We start from the raw sequence: 20,912 nt of genomic DNA on the forward strand, positions 1-20,912 counted from the left end.
CCTGAATAATTGCGCTTTAAAGACTGTATTACTGCGTGTTTCACTGTTTGAAAGCTGCCGCCGCCATTATCCTCACTGAGCGCAGGAAGAAGGGGGGCGTGCCTGACAAAGAGCGCGAAGGGAGCGCGCCATCAGAGCAGAGCGCTGTTAACCCCGCGCGACCCGGAAGGAAATTTGAAAAGTGAACGGAGCCTGGTAAGGTTCACTAAGGGGGAGGAAGATGTCCGACGCAGAGGGAGGGCAGGTGGCTGCCATAGCCCGAGACGCCGCAGCGCCCGCCGAAGCGATCCCTGTCGCCGTCGCCCCATCCCCCGCTGTAGCGCCGGTAATGCCGATCACCATGCCGTACATACCGGGCGCAGAATGGCTGCCGCAGTACTCCGGGGAGTCCCATACCTTGAGCGACTTCAGAGAAAGCCTGCACAGCTTATTCCGGGTGTATCCGCTGACTGAGAGCCAGAAGGTGGGCATATTAATGGGACAGCTAGCCGGCGCAGCCCAGCGTGAAGTGAAGTCCTGGCCTGATACAGATAAAGGGACAGTAACCCAGATACTGGCCAAGCTAAAGAGTACTTTTGACACCCGCACCGCAGCAGAGATAAAGATGAGATTCTTTGGGTGCAAGCAGCGGCCCACCGACAGCATAAGGGACTATGCCTTAAACCTGCAGGAGGCCCTGAAAGCGGTTAAACAAGTGGACCCAGAGAGTGTACGTGAAGAACACAAACTCCTAACTGAGCAGTTCATAGAGGGGCTCCTGTCAGATGCCCACAGGACCCAGCTGCGTATCATGGTCCTGCAGAACCCTGCTCTGGACTTTGCAAAGTTTAAGGACCAGGCCATCCGGGTACTGAGAGAATCTACACCGAATGACCCAGTACCCCTCCGGCCTCTTGCTATCACGTACCCCGGGGTGGTGCCTGCAACACGAGCCACTGCAGGGGCTGAGGCGCAGTCCCTGGATAAGGATCCCACTGCAGAGCTCAGACAGCAGTTCCAGGAGCTGACCAAGACTGTAGCTGCCCTTGCCAAGATAGTGCAGTCCCTACAAGTGACCCCATCGCCTGTAAAAATCGAGTTGGCCTCCAGCCCAGATGACGTCCCATGGATGCGACAGAGGAGGGTTCCGCCGACCCGAGGCAGAGACACAGACCGGTATGATTCAACGGGACAACCGATCTGCCGCCGCTGCAGCCAGGCGGGCCACATTGCACGATACTGTCCTTTAAATGGGCCGAGCCTGGGGCCAGGAGCCGACCCCCAGGTGTAAGGAAGCCCGGCTCAACCCCCAGCCGCAGCAAGTATGTGGGAGGACGACCGGTCCTTCCTATTGTGCTGGATGGGATCCCTTTGAATGCCCTCCTGGATACTGGGTCCCAGGTAACGACCATCCCCTATAAACTGTACAAAAGATATTGGGCTGATTCAGACATTGACCATGGCCCAGATGATGATTTAACAATTGTGGCCAGTAATGGTCAGCCCTTACCTCAAATTGGGTATAAAGAAGTAACCATTAAAGTGGGGCGGGTGGAATTGCCATGTCAGGGGATGATAATTGTAGATATTGATCGCAAAGAATCTGACCCGCTGGTAACCATTGGTACAAATGTGATAGAAAATTGTATTGCCGAAGTGATAATTTTGTTGCAGCAGGCGTCTGAAACTGCCAGCTCCGGGCAGCAGCGTGCCCTACAGAGGGAGATCAGAGCCCTGATGAGGAGGCAGCAGGTGGAGCTGGCCGGAGGAGAAATTGGCAGTGTGAGGGTAAGTGACCCCCTACCCATTGCAATACCCCCAAGAAGTGAAATGTTGATATGGTGTCGGGCAGCAATAGGCCTCAAGGGTCGGGATTACCATGCCTTGGTAGAACCGGTGTATTCAGACAGTAGGCCTGGAGTCCTGATAGCCAGAGGGGTAGCAGACGTCCGCAAGGGGAGAGTGCCCATCCGTGTCCTGAATTGTGGGGAGGAGGAAGCCAAATTGCCCCGGTACGCCACTGTAGCAAAACTGTACACTGTCAGCAACAACACCATCAAAGCAGTGGAACCCTTGATCCCGTCCGACCAGGCGGAAGACAAGGGCTCCAAGGGGCAGCTGGAAGACTGGTGCCAAAACTTACATGTGGGCACCGACTCCACCCCCTCACACCAAAAGAATGGGGTTTACCGGGTGGTACAGGAGTACGAGCGGGTCTTCAGCAAACACCCCCTAGATTTTGGGCAGGTGAAAGGGGTTAAACATCAAATCCCCACGGGTGATCATCCTCCCGTTAAAGAGAGATACCGCCCTGTACCCCCCGCACAGTATCAGCGTGCCAAAGAAATGTTACGGGAAATGAAGGAGGCTGGGGTTATCAGAGATAGTTGTAGCCCCTGGGCAGCTCCACTAGTGCTCGTAAAGAAAAAGGATGGTACAATGAGAATGTGTGTAGATTACAGGCAAATTAACCGCATTACACATAAAGATGCTTATCCCCTACCCAGAATAGAGGAGTCACTAACAGCCTTAAAGTCAGCTAACTATTTCTCCACCTTGGATCTCACCAGTGGGTATTGGCAGGTTCCCGTGGCAGAGGCGGACAAGGAGAAGACTGCATTCACGACGCCGATGGGCCTCTGCGAGTTCAACTGCATGCCATTCGGGCTCTGCAACGCCCCAGGGACATTCCAACGGTTGATGGAGTGCTGCTTGGGCCACCACAACTTCGAAACCGTGCTGTTGTACCTGGATGACGTCATAGTCTACTCCAAGACTTATGAAGACCACCTGAAGCACTTAGCAGAAGTGTTCGAGTCTTTGTCAAAATATGGCCTGAAGATCAAGCCGTCCAAATGTCACCTCTTGAAGCCAAAGGTACAGTACCTGGGTCATGTGGTCAGCGCAGAAGGTGTGGCACCTGATCCGGAGAAAGTCACCGTAATCAAGGACTGGCCAAGACCCACCACGGTAAAGGAGGTGCGGCAGTTCCTTGGGCTGGTGGGCTACTACCGAAGGTTCATTGATGGTTTCACCAAGATAGCAGCGCCCCTTCAAGATCTCCTGGTGGGCCAGCCAAAGCAGGCTAAGAAGCAGAGCCCTCCATTTGAATGGAGCAGCCAACTAGAAACCTCCTTTGTCCAGCTGAAAGGGGCTCTCACGGGAGAAGAAATTCTGGCCTACCCTGACTACAGCCAGCCGTTTGTACTGTATACAGACGCCAGCAACGTGGGCCTGGGAGCCGTTTTGTCCCAGGTGCAGGGAGGCAGGGAGAAGGTGATAGCGTACGCCAGTAGGAAGCTTCGGCCCACAGAAAGGAATCCAGAAAATTACAGTTCCTTCAAGCTGGAGTTCCTCGCTATTGTTTGGGCAGTGACTGAACGCTTCAAACACTATCTGGCGTCGGCCAAGTTCACCATCTTCACGGACAACAATCCGTTGACACACCTGGCAACAGCCAAGTTAGGGGCGTTGGAACAGCGATGGATGGCCCGGCTGTCTAACTTTGACTTTACCATCAAGTACCGGGCTGGCAAGAAGAATAACAATGCTGATGCGCTGTCCAGAATGCCTCACTTACCCGAATCTGGAGAAGACCTGGATGAACTCGAAGAGATAGAGTTACCGGCTTTCCATCATCAGGGCGTTTCCCAGTGTGAGCATGCTGTGGGAGTGAAGCGCTCGAGCCAACACGAGGTCCCGGTTAACCCATTACTCCACCATAATTGGGAAGAGACACAGAACGGTGACCCGGCGGTGCGATTGGTCAAAGAAAAGCTAGCACAAGCTGAGACTCATCTTGGTCCAGATGCTCCAGAAGAAGCCCAGCAGTTGTGGAAAGAGAGGGGACGACTGTTCACCTACCAAGGCAAGCTCTGCAAGAGACACGTCAACTGGCGAACAAATGAACTTGTCTGGCAGATCGTGGTTCCGCAGAGGGATGCTCCAATGGTCCTAGCAGCTTATCATGATAACGCAGGCCACTTTGGGTGGAAGAAGTTGGAGGCCCTACTCCGTGATCGGTTCTATTGGGTGCACATGAGAAAGGTGATCGAGAAGTGGTGCCGAGACTGTGGCCCGTGTAACCTGAGGCGGAAGGATGATGCCAGCCAAAGGTCTCCCCTACAGCCAATTGTTACGAAGCAGCCCCTGGAGTTGGTGGCCCTGGACCACGTGAAGTTAACACCAAGCCGGTCAGGCTATGTGTACGCCCTCACAATTGTGGACCATTACTCTCGTTTCCTGGTAGTAGTGCCTGTGAAGGACCAGACAGCCAGAACAGCAGCTAAAGCGTTCCAGGCATCCTTTTGCCGGCCTCACGGTTATCCGGAAAGGGTACTGACCGATCAAGGTCCTGCGTTCGAGGCGGAGGTGTTCCAAGAGTTTTGTAACATGTACGGTTGTAAGAAAATCAGAACAACACCGTACCACCCCCAAACCAATGGACTGTGCGAGAAAATGAACCATGTGGTTATTGATATGCTGAAGACTCTACCTCTGGAAGAAAGGAACCAATGGCCAGAGAAGCTGCCAGATCTGGTCGACCTGTACAACCATATCCCAGTAAATTCGACCAACTGCAGCCCCGCTTACCTGATGCGAGCCAGACCTGGCAGGTTGCCTGTAGACTTTGAGATGGGGACTGTGTCGCCTGAGGCGGTTCAAGAAATAGAGGATTGGGATACAGAACGGCAGCAGCAGTACCGTAAGGTCCAGGAATGCGTAGAGAGGAGCCTGTCTCAAGCCAGAACAAGACAAGAGCAGCAGTACAATCAAACGGCCCCAGCAACTCCCTTAGCACCTGGAGAACAAGTCCTCAAGAAGAAGCGGAGGACGCATAAATTGGATGATCAGTGGGAGAACGAGCCCTACACCATTATCCCCTCCAACTTTGACAACAGTAAGGTGTGCCTCATAAGCAAGGACGAAGGCAAGACTTGTCAAGCAATATCCAGAGACCGCCTGAAGACGTGCCCTGAGCGATGCAAAGTTCAAAGGGAAGTGGAGGAAGTTCGAGAAGAAGGGGAAGAGATGATACAAACGATCCTCGGCAAATTCCCCAAGACTTGGACCCGCATAAATGGTGCCGTAGTGGTACCGGTCCTGACGTTCCCACAGTTGGTCGAGCCAGAAACAGAACAGATTCCGGATCCACCCAAAGAACCGTCCGCCCCGACATGCGGTGACACGCCAGCAGTGGAACAGGAGGATCAACCCCCTGTCAGTGGTGAACCTGTCATACCCTTGGCGACTCCTAGACCACATAGGCAATCATCATGCATACCTATTGGGGTTAGGCCTACCGGTAGTGCTGAGATAGGAGACACACTAAGTAGTCAGGGACAAACACCAGAGCTACGCAGGTCTCAACGCAGCACTCGGGGACAACCCCCTCTAAGGTATAGGGAATCAACTATATAAAGAAAGAGTATTTATTAGAATGTAAATAGTTATGTGAAAAGTCTGTAATGTCGTGTACAAAATGTTTTTTTTTTGTGATTGCGAAACTGGACAATTGGGCCACTGGACTATGGGTGGCCAACACCTAAATTGTTTATAGTTAGCACCAGTGTGCTCAACACCCCTGAAGAAAAACCCGTCCGGCGTGCATAGAGTGGGGTCATCAATGCTCTGACGCACGCCCAGAGCCTACGTTGGGGGTTTGATCGCGGCGGGTCCCCCATGGAGCAGTGTAATGGACACCCGGCAGGGAGCCACACTGGACTCTTATAGTACTGTTTGAAGTTGTAACGTTAAAAATAATGTGCCTCCCATATTGGGATGAAATGTATGACATGTTATGTTTTGTTTCCACAGTCCGGGAGTACTGAATTTAACTAAGGGGGAGTGTGGCGCCCTAGGACCTGGTCGCCACAGCAGCATTGCCCTCCCAAAGGGTTAATGCTGAGCCTGGAGGTAATTGGGAGATCCATTGGCCAGCAGGTTTAACACCCAACACAGTTCTCCCTCCGGCCAGCAGGGGGAGCTCTGAACCTGGAATTCCAGGGAGCCTTCCTCTACCTGACCAGAGGGAGGAAGTGCAGCCAGTCTGTAGGGAGTAGTGGAAGTGAACAGACGCAGAGTGAGCTGTCCTGTGAATCTGGGGCCTAGAGCTGGAGCAGCTTGGCCCAGAGAAGCAGGAATAGCTGAGAGGCAGCAGAGAGACTCAGACATCGGAGTCTGTGGTTGCCAGGGTATAAAATCCGCCCCTGGTAGCCGAGTCCGAAGGGCAGGAGAGCTGCAAGCCCCTGGCCCAGAAACATCCAAGGTACAGCTGCAGCATCAGGGCCCGGTGTGGACTCCAGCGGAGAAGCACCAGAGAGAGGGTCTGCGCAGCCACCTACAGAAAGAAGGGACGTGCCATCGGTCCCAGCAGCAAAGAGGGCCATTGCTGGATTCAGAGAAGCAGGGTCCTATCATCACAAAGAAAGGTACAGGAGTAGGCCTCATACTCAGCTGGCCAGAAAGATCATCCCAAGTACTTCCAGGCCGACCGGATCCCCATCACCACCTGTAACGGTCTCCCAGGACTGGACTGTTCCCAGAGTAAAAGAGGAGAAGGTAAAGAGACTGTTGTTTGTGCCTGGTTCTTTCCTCGCCTGTCGGCCCTGCACCGTGTTAGCCACACAACACCATAGACTTCCACGGGCACCAACTGTATCCCGGGGCATCGCTCCACCTGTGGGGAGCAGTAACATCATAGCTGCCATAACATCACCCCGGAGTTCTCCCATAGCAGCGGCGGCTTAATAGCCGCATACCACAGGTGGCGTCACGAACATTAACTTCAACTCATCAGCCACATATTCAACTGACACCCACCAGGGCCACGGAGCCGGGCCCAGCCACCACTGACTACCACCGGACTAGTCCGGCCCGGCACCGGGTGTCCCACAGCCCTGGGGTGGGCGAGTCAATTACACTTCTTATTTTCTTATTGTTGCATGCCACTCATAAGCAGTGCTGGCTCCCCTCCTTTTTGCTTTTTATAATGGGGTGTATATACAGGGGATTTAGGTTAGTGTTCATATGTGACGCTACTTGCGGTGTTACGGATATATATATATATATATATATATATATGTAGCCGCCGCTGCAGATTGTCACTACTGGGGCTGGCGGCCTGGATGGTAGGCCCTCCGCAAACAGGGCCGGGCCCCAGAGGATGGGTGTTGTGACGGGCGTCGGAAGAAGGTAGTCCACACACAGGTATAGTGCAGCTCGTTTTTATTAACTACTGGTAGGTGGTAACAGGTTTCCCGAGGCCGGCTGGTTTCACCTTCAGGTCCCCTTCATCCCAGTGCCAGTTCAGTACTCTGGTATTTTCTTCTCCTGCACCTGACTCTGGTATATATAGGTCCCCATGGCGTAGAGCAACTGAGGGTCCCCGTCCGGTGTGGGGTTGGAGTCTCTGGTCTTGTCCCCGTTCTCCCTTTGCTACTGAGTCTTTGGATTCTTAGGGTCAGCGAAGTCCTTGATGGTCCCCTCACTGTGCAGGTGTCAACACAGGTTGGCTTGAAGCTCTCTCCTGTCCTAGGGTCCTGTATCCCGTCGGTGCGTAGTTCCCGGAGTACTCCACCGAACTCCACTGCCAACTCCTCTCCTGGGTACCAGGTTACCGTTAACTTGAGTCAGGACGTTGCTTCACTTCCACCTTCACACCTCTACTGCTGTCAACTCACTGACTACACTCTACAGTCTGCCCCTCCCACCTGGTCAACTAGTGGACAGGTCTGGCTCCACCTCTAGGCGGCCATCCATTGGTCCGACCCTAGCTAAGTACCATTGTATGGGGTATTGTTGGGGAAAAACTGGGATTACCTGGGTTTTTGGTGTTACCGGCACTGGTCTCCGGGGACCTAGGGGGTAGACCCTGCATCCTTGTATATCGGCTATATTCACTGTAAAATGATGATAATTGCAATCAAAATAATCTGTAACCGTTTCTTCAGTCTCCAGAAAAATCACGGATGCTGGAAGTTTTTACGGACTGTCTTGGAATATCTGGATTATTGTCAACAGAGATCTACAGGCAGCTCCTTTGACAAATGGAACACATCACAGAAGATGTTTGCTTCTCTGACTAGTGTAAACGTGTGAACGTCGTTAGTCACACGCAGTGCTGTGCATGTCACCAATTGGTACTGTGACGCCCTGGCAAAACCAGGTAGTCACACATTAGGCCCCTGCATAACACCTTCCCTCACAGGGTTACATACAGTTGACCTGAAACCCTAGTCACCCCCCTCAGGGCAAGACAGGCACACCAGTGGGCGGGACCAGGTGGTTAGGAAACACCTACCTAGGGATCTAGACATCCCAGGGCGTGAAAACAAACAGTTAAGTTTAGTAGTTTTAAGTGGAAGTTCAAGTTGAGAGGATTGGAGGCTGGGGCTAGGTGTAGCTGCGGCAGAGGAACAGCTCAAGTTGAACGGTGCCATGGTTGGAGCCCTGGTACCTTGGCTAGGTGGCAGACGGTGGTCTCCGTCGGCAGGCTACGGGAAGACAGCAGCCGGAGATCCGAGGTGGACCGGGACAGGGTTGGAGCCCGCCGGTACCGACACCAAAGACCTGACCCGGAAACCGTGCACAGAGGGGGTACTCGGACCCTGAAGCCAGGACCGGAACCAACGGCCTAGCTAATCAACCGATTGAGGGCAGGATTATAGGTCCTGTCCCAACCACCCAACCAAAAGTCCCAAAAGCAGACAACCACCCACAGATAGGGATAGGGCAACCGCCAGGGCCCATAGATCCCACGGGTCAGCGTCAGCGGGCACGGCTCCTCAGGTACACAAAAAGCCGGGAGCGGACTCCCGTGTTCCATACCGGGAAGTCTAAACAAACAACAGAACTAGTGCAGAGGAAAAGACGGCGACCACCAGCCCGGGTGGGGGGACCAGAGTACAACTGGCCGCGGCGGCCGGCCACCAGCACCTTGGTTTACCAAAAGACTCGTGTGATTCATTTAATTGTGAGTAACCAAACATCGCCTGGTAAGCCCGGGCGTGCAAGCCCCTGCCATCGCCATACCCTGCACAGAGACACTGGGCCCCGGGGCAACCATCCCTGCCCACGAAGGGGTTAACATCCAGCTGCCACTACATCTCCCCCGGGTGTCCCACAACAACAGCGGTGGTGTCCCACTTCACCACACACCGTGGGTGGCGTCACGAACTGGATACCGCCAATGACGTACGACTACGTGCCCTTTTTCATTTGGCGTGTTCGCGTGACCCCCGGATCCGGAGGATCCCTCGAGCCACACAGCGGGTCCAGATCCGAGCAGCCCGGCTGCTACAGGCGTAGGGGCGGCACATTACCTCTATCTCTGTACTAGACCTACATGACTATGAACATGAATGGGTCAAAGTGGATGTCCACTTTCAATAAAGTGGTCCAAAAGTGTGTAATGTACAGAAGATAACAATCTCAGCAGGTTACCGCCCTCCTAGGGTCCATCGCTCAGTCACTGCTCTTCTGCTGGTCTTGATACTAGAGCGGTGACATCACTCCACCACACTAACCAATCACTGAAGTCAATGATCATGCCGAGAGGATAACGGGACAGATGCTGAGCTCAGACTGGCTGGTTAGAGCGGTGACATCTCTACACTAGCTAGTCACTGAGCTCCACCACTTACTCCGGCAAACAAGACTGCTTTAAGCCAGCAGCTAAGTAACCACATGTCAGACGTGCAAGGAAGGGAACAAGAAAGATTTATAGGAGTATGTAAATTCATTGTCAGCCCTCAGAGATTGTGAGGAACACAAAAGGAATGGAAACTGGACGGTACTTAGTAAATGGCGTTGATAACAGGAAAGCAGAGAAATACAGTGTTCTCTATGAGAATGCTCCTCTGGTGAGGACAGGGAGAGACAGTTAGTGTATAGGAGAACTGAGCATGCTCGTCCTGTGGGTGAAAACCTTCTGGAGGACCTGTCAAGTAGCAAAATGAGATACAAACAGCAGGAAAAAGTGTGATTGTACAGTTTTCTCTACCTTTTGCATTAAACCCAGAGCAGGAATGGGATGTGTGTGAAGATGAGAAGTCAGGAATGGTGAAACTTAAAAAATTGTCTTTTGGGAATTGCCCTTTAGCTAAATTCTCATGGCCTTGCTTAGAATAATAAAATCATCTGCTATTTACCCTCCCTAGGTCCAGCGGTGTATCTCCACTGCCCATAGCCCGACTATCAGAGTCTATGCCCTGGGGGCTGCCAAAAAGGAGGTGAGTAACTGTCATTACAAACACCAAATCCAAGATGGCAGCCCCCACTGCTTCAGTAAAACTAGAATTAAATAAAAACTAAATAAACCGTGAGTTTAATTTTGTATTAAAAATACTTGATTTCATAATCACTATTTTTAATACAAAAATAAAAAAAAACGCGACACCCTACCTTTAACAGTTAAGGATAGCAGTCACTCTGGGTGGGCTCTTCTATGTCATGAGCAGGAGTGACTGCCCCCCTCTGCCACCTCTTCAGTAGCTATGCTACTATGGTACCCCCTTTTAATAAATACAATAAAAAGTGGGGTCCGAGATTATGTGTAGACGGGTGTTCACCTTGACAACAATTTCCGATGACAGGTCCAAGTAACCTCCATCTGACAGGAAACAAGAACAATTCTGACTTTCTGATTTCAGAATAAATCTTCGCCTTCTGAAATATAAACCTGCAATAAGTGACCTCCACATATATAATTCATTGCTTTTTCTTTTCTACCTTCCGAATTTATATCTAGCCTTTAGCTTGTCCTTTTCTGGAGTTTTATTTCAATATACAGCCCCACTGGGTGCCAGCCCTGGAGTGAAGTACAATAGTCAGACAAAGGTCATGGACATTAAGAAACCGGAAGCTGGAAAGCTCCAAATAATACACAGAATATCTCTGTATGGTTACTGCTAAAAGAACTGAGGCTGAGGCATAAATACGGAAGACGGGAAAGGTTCAGAGTCGTGATGATACTGACCGCCAAAAATGCAACATGCAATCACTCATTTGAGAAAATGCATAATTAAAAATTGATTATTTCTCGCTCCTTTCCCAGATACCACATGCAGAGGGACATTCCTCACTAACAACTTGCAGACCATGATGATTAAAAGGCAATGGACACTCAAAGAAAAAGCCTTTAAATCAATGAAAAAGTTAAGCCTAAATCTAAAAGGTCACCTACTGCCCCTTCCACTTCGCCGACATTGTAAGGTACATTCTGGAGTCTCATTATCAGATGCTGTCATCAGTGGCATAACTAGAGTTTGATGGGCCCCGGTGCAATGTTTGGACCTGGGCCCCCTACGTACACTGACACTTGCAGTATGGGATAATGACGCTGACACTTGGCTCTTTCCCTTAGCACCCAGATTTCCCATGATCTGAAATCCCTCTATCAGCACCCATTTTTCCTAGGGTCTGATATCCATCTTGTTCTCGGCACCTATCTTCCCCATGCTGTGCTATACATCTTTCCCTCAGCATCCAACTTTCCCATATCAAAGTATGGGAAAGCTGGGTGCTGAGAGAAGATGTACAGCAGAGCATGGGAAAGCTGGGTGCTGAGGGAAAGAGCCTTTTTCCCTTCGTACAAAACTTTCCCATGCCCTGCTTGTATGCTTGTATCTTTGTCCTCCCTTGTATATAATTCTCCAAATACTATAATGGCCCCCACATAGCCTTCCATATAGTATAAAGGGTCCCACATAACCCTTCATATATTAGAATGCACCACCATAGTCCTCCATGTATTATAATGCATTTCCCATAGTCCTCCATGTATAAAGTAGCCCTCATAGCACTCCAACTATATTATAATGCAACTCCCATAGTCCTCCATGTATTATTCACCCCATAGTTCTCCATTTATGATAATGCACCCCATAGTGCTCCATATATTATACTGCACCACATAGTCCTCCATATATTATAATGCACTCCATAGTACTCCATATATTATACTGCACCGGACAGGGGTGGAAGCACACCCGGCAGTCAGATGAAGGAAAAAAGGATTAAATCCAGCTGGTCACTCCAGATAGTTCATACCATGAATCTCCTTTCATTTTGATAAAATATAACTTTTAATTTGATTACTTAAAATCAGGCACAAAACATATTGTCAGAAGCGATCAATGTCAGACAACAACACGTTTCAAATGCTCTATGTGTCTTCATCATGGTCCTAGTATAAAATTAAAAGATACCTTCCCAGTTAAAAAACCTACCTGGACATAGGGTTATCAGAATTAGGGCCAATTCAAAAAAGTTATCTATTATAATAGGTCTTGCTTTGCAGGGAGGTTCATTTATATTATTACTGACCGCTAATAGCAAAGATTATTGAAATACTAGAAAAACCTTTAGACTATGTCATATATCATAATGAATTAATATATCAGTTGTTTTTAATAATAAATGGATAAAGAAAGGGGTTTTATCAGCAAGGGTTCATGAAACAGCTCAAAAGACACGGAAACCCTGAAAAAAAATGCATATATAAATGTGAATTTCATATATAAGATATTACATTTGTTAAATATAATGACATTTTTAACTAGCATGAAAATAAGTTCTTTGTAAATATTCATTTTTTTATTTTTTATTTTTATTCTTATTTTTGTGTATATAATTCTTTATTTTACATTTAGTACTGAGTACCGTATTTTTCGTTTTATGAAAAGCACCGGATTATAAGACGCACCCGAAATTTAGAGATTAAAAAAGGTAAAAAAAAATAAAAATGGGGTCTTATACTATATGTTGTCTTACCGGAGGGAGGCAGCAGTGGTGGTGAAGCGGGTCATAGGAGGCAGAGGTTGTGGTGGCAGCTGCGGTACGTGGCACCAGCAGCGGCGGCGGTCAGTGGGGGCAGCAGCAGCGGCGGTCAGTGGCGGCAGCAGCAGCGGTCAGTGGCGGCAGCGGCGGTCAGTGGCGGCAGCAGCAGCGGCGGCGATCAGTGGCGACAGCTGCAGCGGCGGTCAGTGGTGGGTCCGTGGTGTCAGTGGCGGGTCAGTAGTGGAGCAGGCCGGTGCGGTGAGTGCCAAGTGTGTCCGCTGTCCCAGTTCAAATGATGGCGCCTGGAGCGGCGCATGTGCAGATGGAGCTCTCATCCAAGGGCCCCATCTGCACATGTGCTGACTCCCGGCACCATCATTTGAATCGGGACTGCGGACACACTGGGACACTCACTGCACAGCCGCCTGCACAGAGTGGCAGCTAGCAGGCCGCCCACCGACCCGCACAGAGAGGCAGCCTGTCGCCGAGACACAGAGGCAGCCGGCCGCCCACATGCACCAAAAGGTATTCTGCCGGCCGCCCACACGCACCGACCAGCACCCGGCCACCTGCACAGAGAGGCAGCCGGCCTCCAGGACAGAGGGAGCAAGCCGCCCGCATGCAGCCACAGGCACCCGGTTTCTCGAACACACCCGGTCACCGCACAGACAGCCTCCCCGGTAAGCTATATGCGGATTTTAAGATGCACCCCTCATTTTCCTCCCAAATTTTTGGGAGGAAAAGTGCATCTTATAATCCGACAAATACAGTCATTAAGTCCTGCCTGTGATTTAAGCGAGATGAAAATCTACATTCAAAGGTAAAGATCCATTTAGTTTCTCTACTTAGAATTATTTTACGATAATCTCTCCTTATTATTGTGGGTTTAGTCACTTTTTCTATTCCCATAAAAGTAAGACTAGAAAGATCACCCTTATGGATCTAAGCAAAATGTTTTGACACAGCTGAAGTATTTAAAGCTGAGAGATTTACCGCATCAGAAGATGTTTTCTGATGCGTCTTTTTAGTGTCCCTATCGTGCATCCTATGTACTGAAGTCTCCAAGTGTTGCAATTTATTAAATAGATGACGTGGGTGGTATTACAGTTTATAAAGGAAACTATGTTGAAAACCCTTTTATTCATCGTGGATGTAAAGTTGTCTGTCTTTGTAACATGCTACTACCAGCACTTACATCTCCTGGCTCCGCATTTGAAAAAAACTTTAAGTTCAAGCCGTGTATTAGGGATATTTATGGGTTTATCTTTGAAAAGACTTGGTGACAATAGTGTAGATAGAGTTGGTGCTTTTTTAGCTGAAAATCTTATATTATTTTCCTTTATAATTTTTTCAGATTCCGGTCCTGGTCAATAACGGTAAGTATTTTTAAACTGTTTTTTATCTTGTTAAAGGGAACCTGTCAGGTGCAATATGCACATAGAACCACGAGCAGTTCTGGGTGCATATTGCTAATCCCTGCCTAACTGTCCCTGTATACACTAGCATAGATAAAGGGATCTTTAGAAAAAGTATTTCTAAAGATCTTTCACCGTATGTTAATGAGCGAGGGCACTAGACCCCTGGGCGTTAGTTCCCCTTGCCAGTCACCCCCATTAGCATGTTAGTACGCCCCTGTGAGTGTGCGATCATGCTAATGAACACGCAGCGATGATCTCTCACCTCTCCGCCACCATCATGTCTGTAGCAATATGTTATATGTTGTATGGCCTCTAGGGGTCTCATTGCTTGTATGTGTGCACCACAAGCAAGTGGGAACTCGCTGGTACTGCAGACAGAGTGCAGGCAGTATAGAGAGATGTAATGGCTGACAATACCACCTAATAAAGAGCCTGAAGATCTGCACTGACTGTGATTCCTGAGAGACACAGCAAACAGAACATGGTGGCAGCTGGGCACAGAACCATTATGTGACACACCTGCAAATCCTCAGAGCTTGTGTGTGAGACTGGGACTGTACAGAACATCATTGCAACTGTGAGTACAGATTTCTTGTCATTACTACAAGATAGAGACTGGTCTGAAGCCCCCTCAGAAACTGGATGTCTCATCATGTCATCTATCCCAGACATGGAGACACTGGAAAGAGGAGTTTACTCTGTATGTGGATCTGACAGTGGCCCCCAGTGATGACAAACGTAAAGTAAAGCTGTTTTATTACTTAACTGTGGAAAAAGGCAGAGAACTAGCCCAGACCTTACTGCCAGACACAGACCGTCTCGTCCTAGCAGAGATTGTGGAGGCATTTGATCAACATTATGACCCGAAGATAAATGAGATTGTGGAGAGATACAAGTTTTTCACAAGACAGCAGAAGGATGGGGAAAATGTAGATAGATATGTGACAGAGCTGAGGACATTGGCTGCAACATGTGGCTTTGGGGAAATCAGAGATAGCCTCAAGGATGCCAAGCAGCTTTATGCAACCTTCCTGTTGGATGAGAAACCCATTAGATATCAGCTGGATTGTGGGAGTGTAGCTTCACTCCATCCTCAACCCGAAAAGGTCCCACACGTTCATCTTTGATGATACCAGTCCATACCAATACCCCACCTCCATCTTGCCAGCGTCTGAGTCGGAGTGGAGCTCTCTGCCCTTTACTGATCCAGCCTCTGGCCCATCAAGAGTCACTCTCATTTCATCAGTCCATAAAACCTTTCAAAAATCAGTCTTAAGATATTTCTTGGCCCAGTCTTGATGTTTTATCTTATATTTCTTGTTCAACGGTGGTCGTTTTTCAGCCTTACTTACCTTGGCCATGTCCCAGGGTATGGCACACCTTGTGCTTTTTGATACTCCGGTAACGTTGCAGCTCTGAAATATGGCCAAACTGGTGGCAAATGGCATCTTGGCAGCTTCACGCTTGATTTTCCTCAATTCATGGGCAGTTATTTTGCGCCTTTTTTGCCCAACACGCTTCTTGGGACCCTGTTGGCTATTTGCCATGAAACTATTTTCCATGAAACAATGAATTGATTGTTCGGTGATCACGGTTAAAAAGTTTGGCAATTTCAAGACTTCTGCATCCCTCTGCAAGACATCTCACAATTTTGGACTTTTCAGACCCTGTCAAATCTCTCTTCTGACCCATTTTGCCAAAGGAAAGGAAGTTGCGTAATAATTAACCACACCTTATATAGGGTGTTGATGTCATTACACCACACCCCTCCTCATTACAGAGATGCACATCACCTGATTTACTTAATTGGTATTTGGCTCTCAAGCCTATACAGCAGTAGGACATGTATAAAAATTATCATGTGATGAAAATACTCATTTGCCTAATAATTGTGCACACAGTGTATTTGAAGGTGATGGGTGTTTTGAAGGTTAATACAGGCTAGAAATTGATTAAACCATGCAGCCTACTAGATTACCTCCAAGCTTTAATGCAACCACTGAAAGTAGAGCTACAAGATTTACAGAAAAGAGGCATGATAGCACCAGTCCAGAAGAGCACAGATTGGATCAGCAGTTTGGTCATAGTGTAGAAACCATCAGGCAAGTTAAGAATATGCATTGATCCGAAGCTACTCAACAAGGCGCTGAAAAGAAATCCTTACCAAATGCCAACATTTGATTATGTTCTCCCAGATCTATAAAAGGCTAAAATATTTCTGTATGGGATGTCAAAAATGGATTCTGCCATGTGGAACTGACTGAAGAACCAAGTTTGTTGACGACATTTTCTTCACTATTTAGACACTATAAATGGCTGAGAATGCCCATGGGACTAAAACCTGCTTCGGAGATGTTCCAGCAGAAATTGATGCAGGCTTTGGAAGGACTTCCTGGAGTAAAACAATAGCAAATGATATCCTCATAGTGGGAGAAGGTGAAGATATGGAATCTGCATTCAAGGATCATGATCAGAAGATGATACAATTTTCCTACTGATGTAGAGCAAAACAAATAAAGCTGAACTTGGACAAATTGAAACTGAAAATGATAGAAGTTGCATATATTGGACATCTTCTGACCTGCATAAAAGGTGAGAGCAATTCAAGATTTGCCAATCCCTACTGATGTGTGCGGAGTACAACGATTTCTGGGCATGGTAAATTATCTCTCCAAATTTTTCAAGCATCTGTCAGATATGTGTGAGCCACTGAGACAGCTAACCCACAAAGATGTCCTCTGGGAATGGACAGAAAACCAGGAAACTGCTTTTCGATCAGTAAAGAAGGCTATCGCATATGCAGCAACCCTAAAGTATTTCGACCCAGATCAAAAATTGGTGGTACAATGTGATGCTTCAGAAAAAGGCCTTGGGGCCACACAAATGCAGAACAAACAGCCAATCACGTTTGCAAGCAGAGCCCTAACAACAACAGAGCAGGGATATGGTCAAATTGAGAAGCAGCTACTGGCTGTGGTATTTGGGATGGAGAAGTTTCACCAGTGCAGCTATGGTCGATGAGTATTGGTGCAGTTGGGTCACAAGCCGTTGGAGAGCATTACAAAGAAACTACTAAATACCCCAAAGAGACTACAGCGCATGCTGTTACGACTTCAGAAATACAATTTTGACATCTGTTACTGTCCAGGAAGAGACTTACTGATTGCAGATACTCTAAGCAGAGCGTACCTACCTGCCACAAATGATGAGAAGAATGAAATTCAAGCCATTAATATCTGTGACTACCTGGCAGTGTCAAAAGACAAGTTGAAGCAAATAGAGACTTTCAGATATTAAAGACTGTCATCTTGCAGGGCTGGCCAAAGTACAAGAAACATGCGCCAACGGAAGTTTCTCCATTCTTCCACATAAGAGATGAACTGTCAGTGCAGCAAGGAATCATCTTTAAAGGAGACAGAGCTGTTAAACCAGAAGCTCTCAGAAGAGACATACTGGAAATACTGAGCTCTTCTCTCTTAGGCAGGGAAGGATGTCTACGGCGAGCACGAGAATCTATTTATTGGCCAGGAATTAATGACCACATTAAAAACTATATAGCACAATGTGAAATATGTGTATCCTGCAGTGGTAAGCAACAAAAGGAGACATTGCAAGCTCATGAAATTCCATAGAGACCTTGGTCAAAAATCGAAACAGACATGTTCACATGGCATGACAAAGAATACTTGATCACAGTGGACTATTTGTCAACTTTTGGGGGGTTGATTTGTTACAGGACACAAGGGCGAGAACAGTGATTAAAAAAAGGCCCATTTTGCCAGGTATGGCATTCCGGATATCGTGTTCTCTGACAATGCTGCTCAGTTTACTTTAGAAGAGTTAAAAACCTTCAGCCAGAGATTGGAATTTGAACACCAGACGTCTTCGCCAAGATATCTGCAGAGTAATGGCAAAGCAGAGTCCGCAGTAAACACGGCCAAAAGACTCATACAAAAAGCAAAACAGGCAGGTACTGATGTATATCTGTCTATACTGAATCATAGAAATACACCCACCCAAGGCATAGACAGCAATCCGGCACAGAGGCTCATGAGTAGGCGTACAAAGACACTCATACCAACCGCTAGTCATTTATTAAAGCCAAAGTTGGTGGGAAATGTCAAAGCTCAACTAAAGAAAAATCAAGACAGGTAAGCTTTCTATTACAATAAATTTGCAAAGAATCTGCCAGATCTTCAGAGGAATGACAACATATGGCTACAGCCAAGCAGCAAGTTCGACAAACCCTGGCAAAAGGCAGAGGTTGTCCAGAAATTAGGACCTCGGTCCTACGAAATTGTAACAGAAAACAGAAGAAGCCTAAGGAGAACTCAGAGATATCTGAGGAAAACACAAGAACAAGATGATTCATGGCCTTTTGAACAGTATCCTGATACCCAACATAGCGAGGCAGCAAGTCCAAGCCAAGTACCAACAGTGACTGCTGACCATCAGGATGAGGATGCTAGACAGAGACAGGCAATATCAGAAGGCACTTTACCAGAATCAGAACAACTACCAGAGGTGGACAGTGACTTTTCTAATGTTACTAGGGCGGGCAGAATGATCAGGAAGCCTGCGCACCTCAAGGACTATATCTAACTGTATATATTGTAATTATCTTTTACTTGGTAGGTAACTGTTGTGTTTATGTTTAATTGTTTTTCCAGTTAAAAGAGAAAGGATGTAGTAATTCGTTATATGTTGTATGGTCTCTAGGGGTTGCACTACTTGTATGTGTGCACCACAAGCAAGTGGGAACTCGCTGGTACTGCAGATAGAGTGCAGGCAGCAGAGAGAGATGTAATGGCTGACAACACCACTTAATAAAGAGCCTGAAGATCTGCACTGATTGTGATTCCGGAGAGGCACAGCAAACAGAACAGTGTCTAATGGGGGATTTTGGCTCAGTGCGCATGACCCCGGAGTTTGGGTCATGCGCACTATAAAGCCGGGTGTAGCGTCCTGGCTTCAAACTGATGTAGTGCACATAACCATAAGTCCGGGGTCATGCACAATGAGCCGAAATCCAGCGCCGGGTGCGATGGCAGCGGAAAGGTAAGATCATCCTCTGACACTGCACATTCATTAGCATGTTAGCATGCCCACAGGGGCATACTACAATGCTAAAAGGGCCAACTGGCCGGGGAACTAATGCCGAGGAGACTAGTCCCCTTGCTCATTAGCATACGATAAAAGATCTTTAGAAATAAGTTTTCTAAAGATCTCTTTATCTATTCTAGTGCATACAGGGACAGTTAGGGTGGCTTTACATGCTACGATTTCCGGCCCGATATCGCTAGCATGAGACCTGCCCCCATCGTTTGTGCGCGACGGGCATATCGCTGCCCATCGCGCACAAAATCACGCACCCCCGTCACACGTACTTACCTGCACTTCGACGTCGCTGTGACCGGCGAACTGCCTCCTTTCTAATGGGGCTTTCCATTCGGCGTCACAGCGACATCACTAAGCGGCCGCCCAATGAAAGCGGAGGGGCGGAGATGAGCGGCCGAACATCCCGCCCATCTCCTTCCTTCCGCATTGTGGCCGGAGGCAGGTAAGGAGATGATCCTCGTTCCTGCGGCGTCACATGTAGCGATGTGCACTGCCGCAGGAACGAGGACCAACTTCGCCCCAGCGACAGCAGCGATAACTGGCAGCGGACCCCCATGTCAACGAGGAGCGATTTTGGACGTTTTTGCAATGATCCAAAATCGCTCCTAGGAGTCACACGCTACGACATCGTTACAGCGGCCGGATGTGCATCACAAAATCCGTGACCCCAACGAGATCGCTGTAGCAAAATCGTAGCGTGTAAAGCCCGCTTTAGGCAAGGATTAGCAATATGTACCCAGAACTGCTCGTGGTCCTGGGTGCATATTGCACCTGACAGTTCCCTTTAAATTCAGAACTATAGTCTATAACAAAAGTTATACTAGAAATAAAGAAAAAAGTTCAGCTCACCAAGTTGCTGTTCACCGCTGTCTTTGTGGACCCAGCGCAGGGAAAGCTTGGCAGCCCATTAAACGATATAGGAAAGAAGTCCAGCGCAGTCCTCAAGATGTAGACTTTAAAATCATCAATATTTATTTGTGAAATCCAATAAAATCCATAAAGTGTAGAGCGGTCAGCAAAAAATATACAGGGGATACATGCTGACCGCTCTACACTTTATGGATTTTATTGGATTTCACAAATAAATATTGATGATTTTAAAGTCTACATCTTGAGGACTGCGCTGGACTTCTTTCCTATAAAAGTTATACTACTTTCATTTGTTTTCTTTTTTTTGTCTGCATCATGTCTACTGTACAATAAATCTTACCAATCTTTATTGGAGGCAATAGTATTAGCTCTAATGAGGGACCATTCTGGATATGCCCTCTTTCTGAGTCTTTTACTAGTATTTTTGCAAGCCTTAGCGAAAATGGCTGAATTAGAGCTACATTATAATGTGTCATCCTTGTCATTACCCCCACTGGTATACTTTTTATGTATGTTCACGGTGGCAAGATTGTGCTGATAGGATATTATTACTCGAAGTGGGTTTTCTATATGGGGCAGTGTCCACAATATTTTTCTCTGGGTGTCCAATCAGAGTTGCGTCCAAAAAATTAACACTTTTAGAGTCATGATAATAATAATAAATATTTATTTCTATAGCGCCAACATTTTCTGCAGCGCTTTACAATTCAGGAGGTTCATATCCAAACAAGTAACAGTTATAGAAAA

The sequence above is a fragment of the Anomaloglossus baeobatrachus genome, chromosome 1 (genome assembly GCF_048569485.1).
Source record: "Anomaloglossus baeobatrachus isolate aAnoBae1 chromosome 1, aAnoBae1.hap1, whole genome shotgun sequence".
Taxonomy (NCBI): Eukaryota; Metazoa; Chordata; class Amphibia; order Anura; family Aromobatidae; genus Anomaloglossus; species Anomaloglossus baeobatrachus.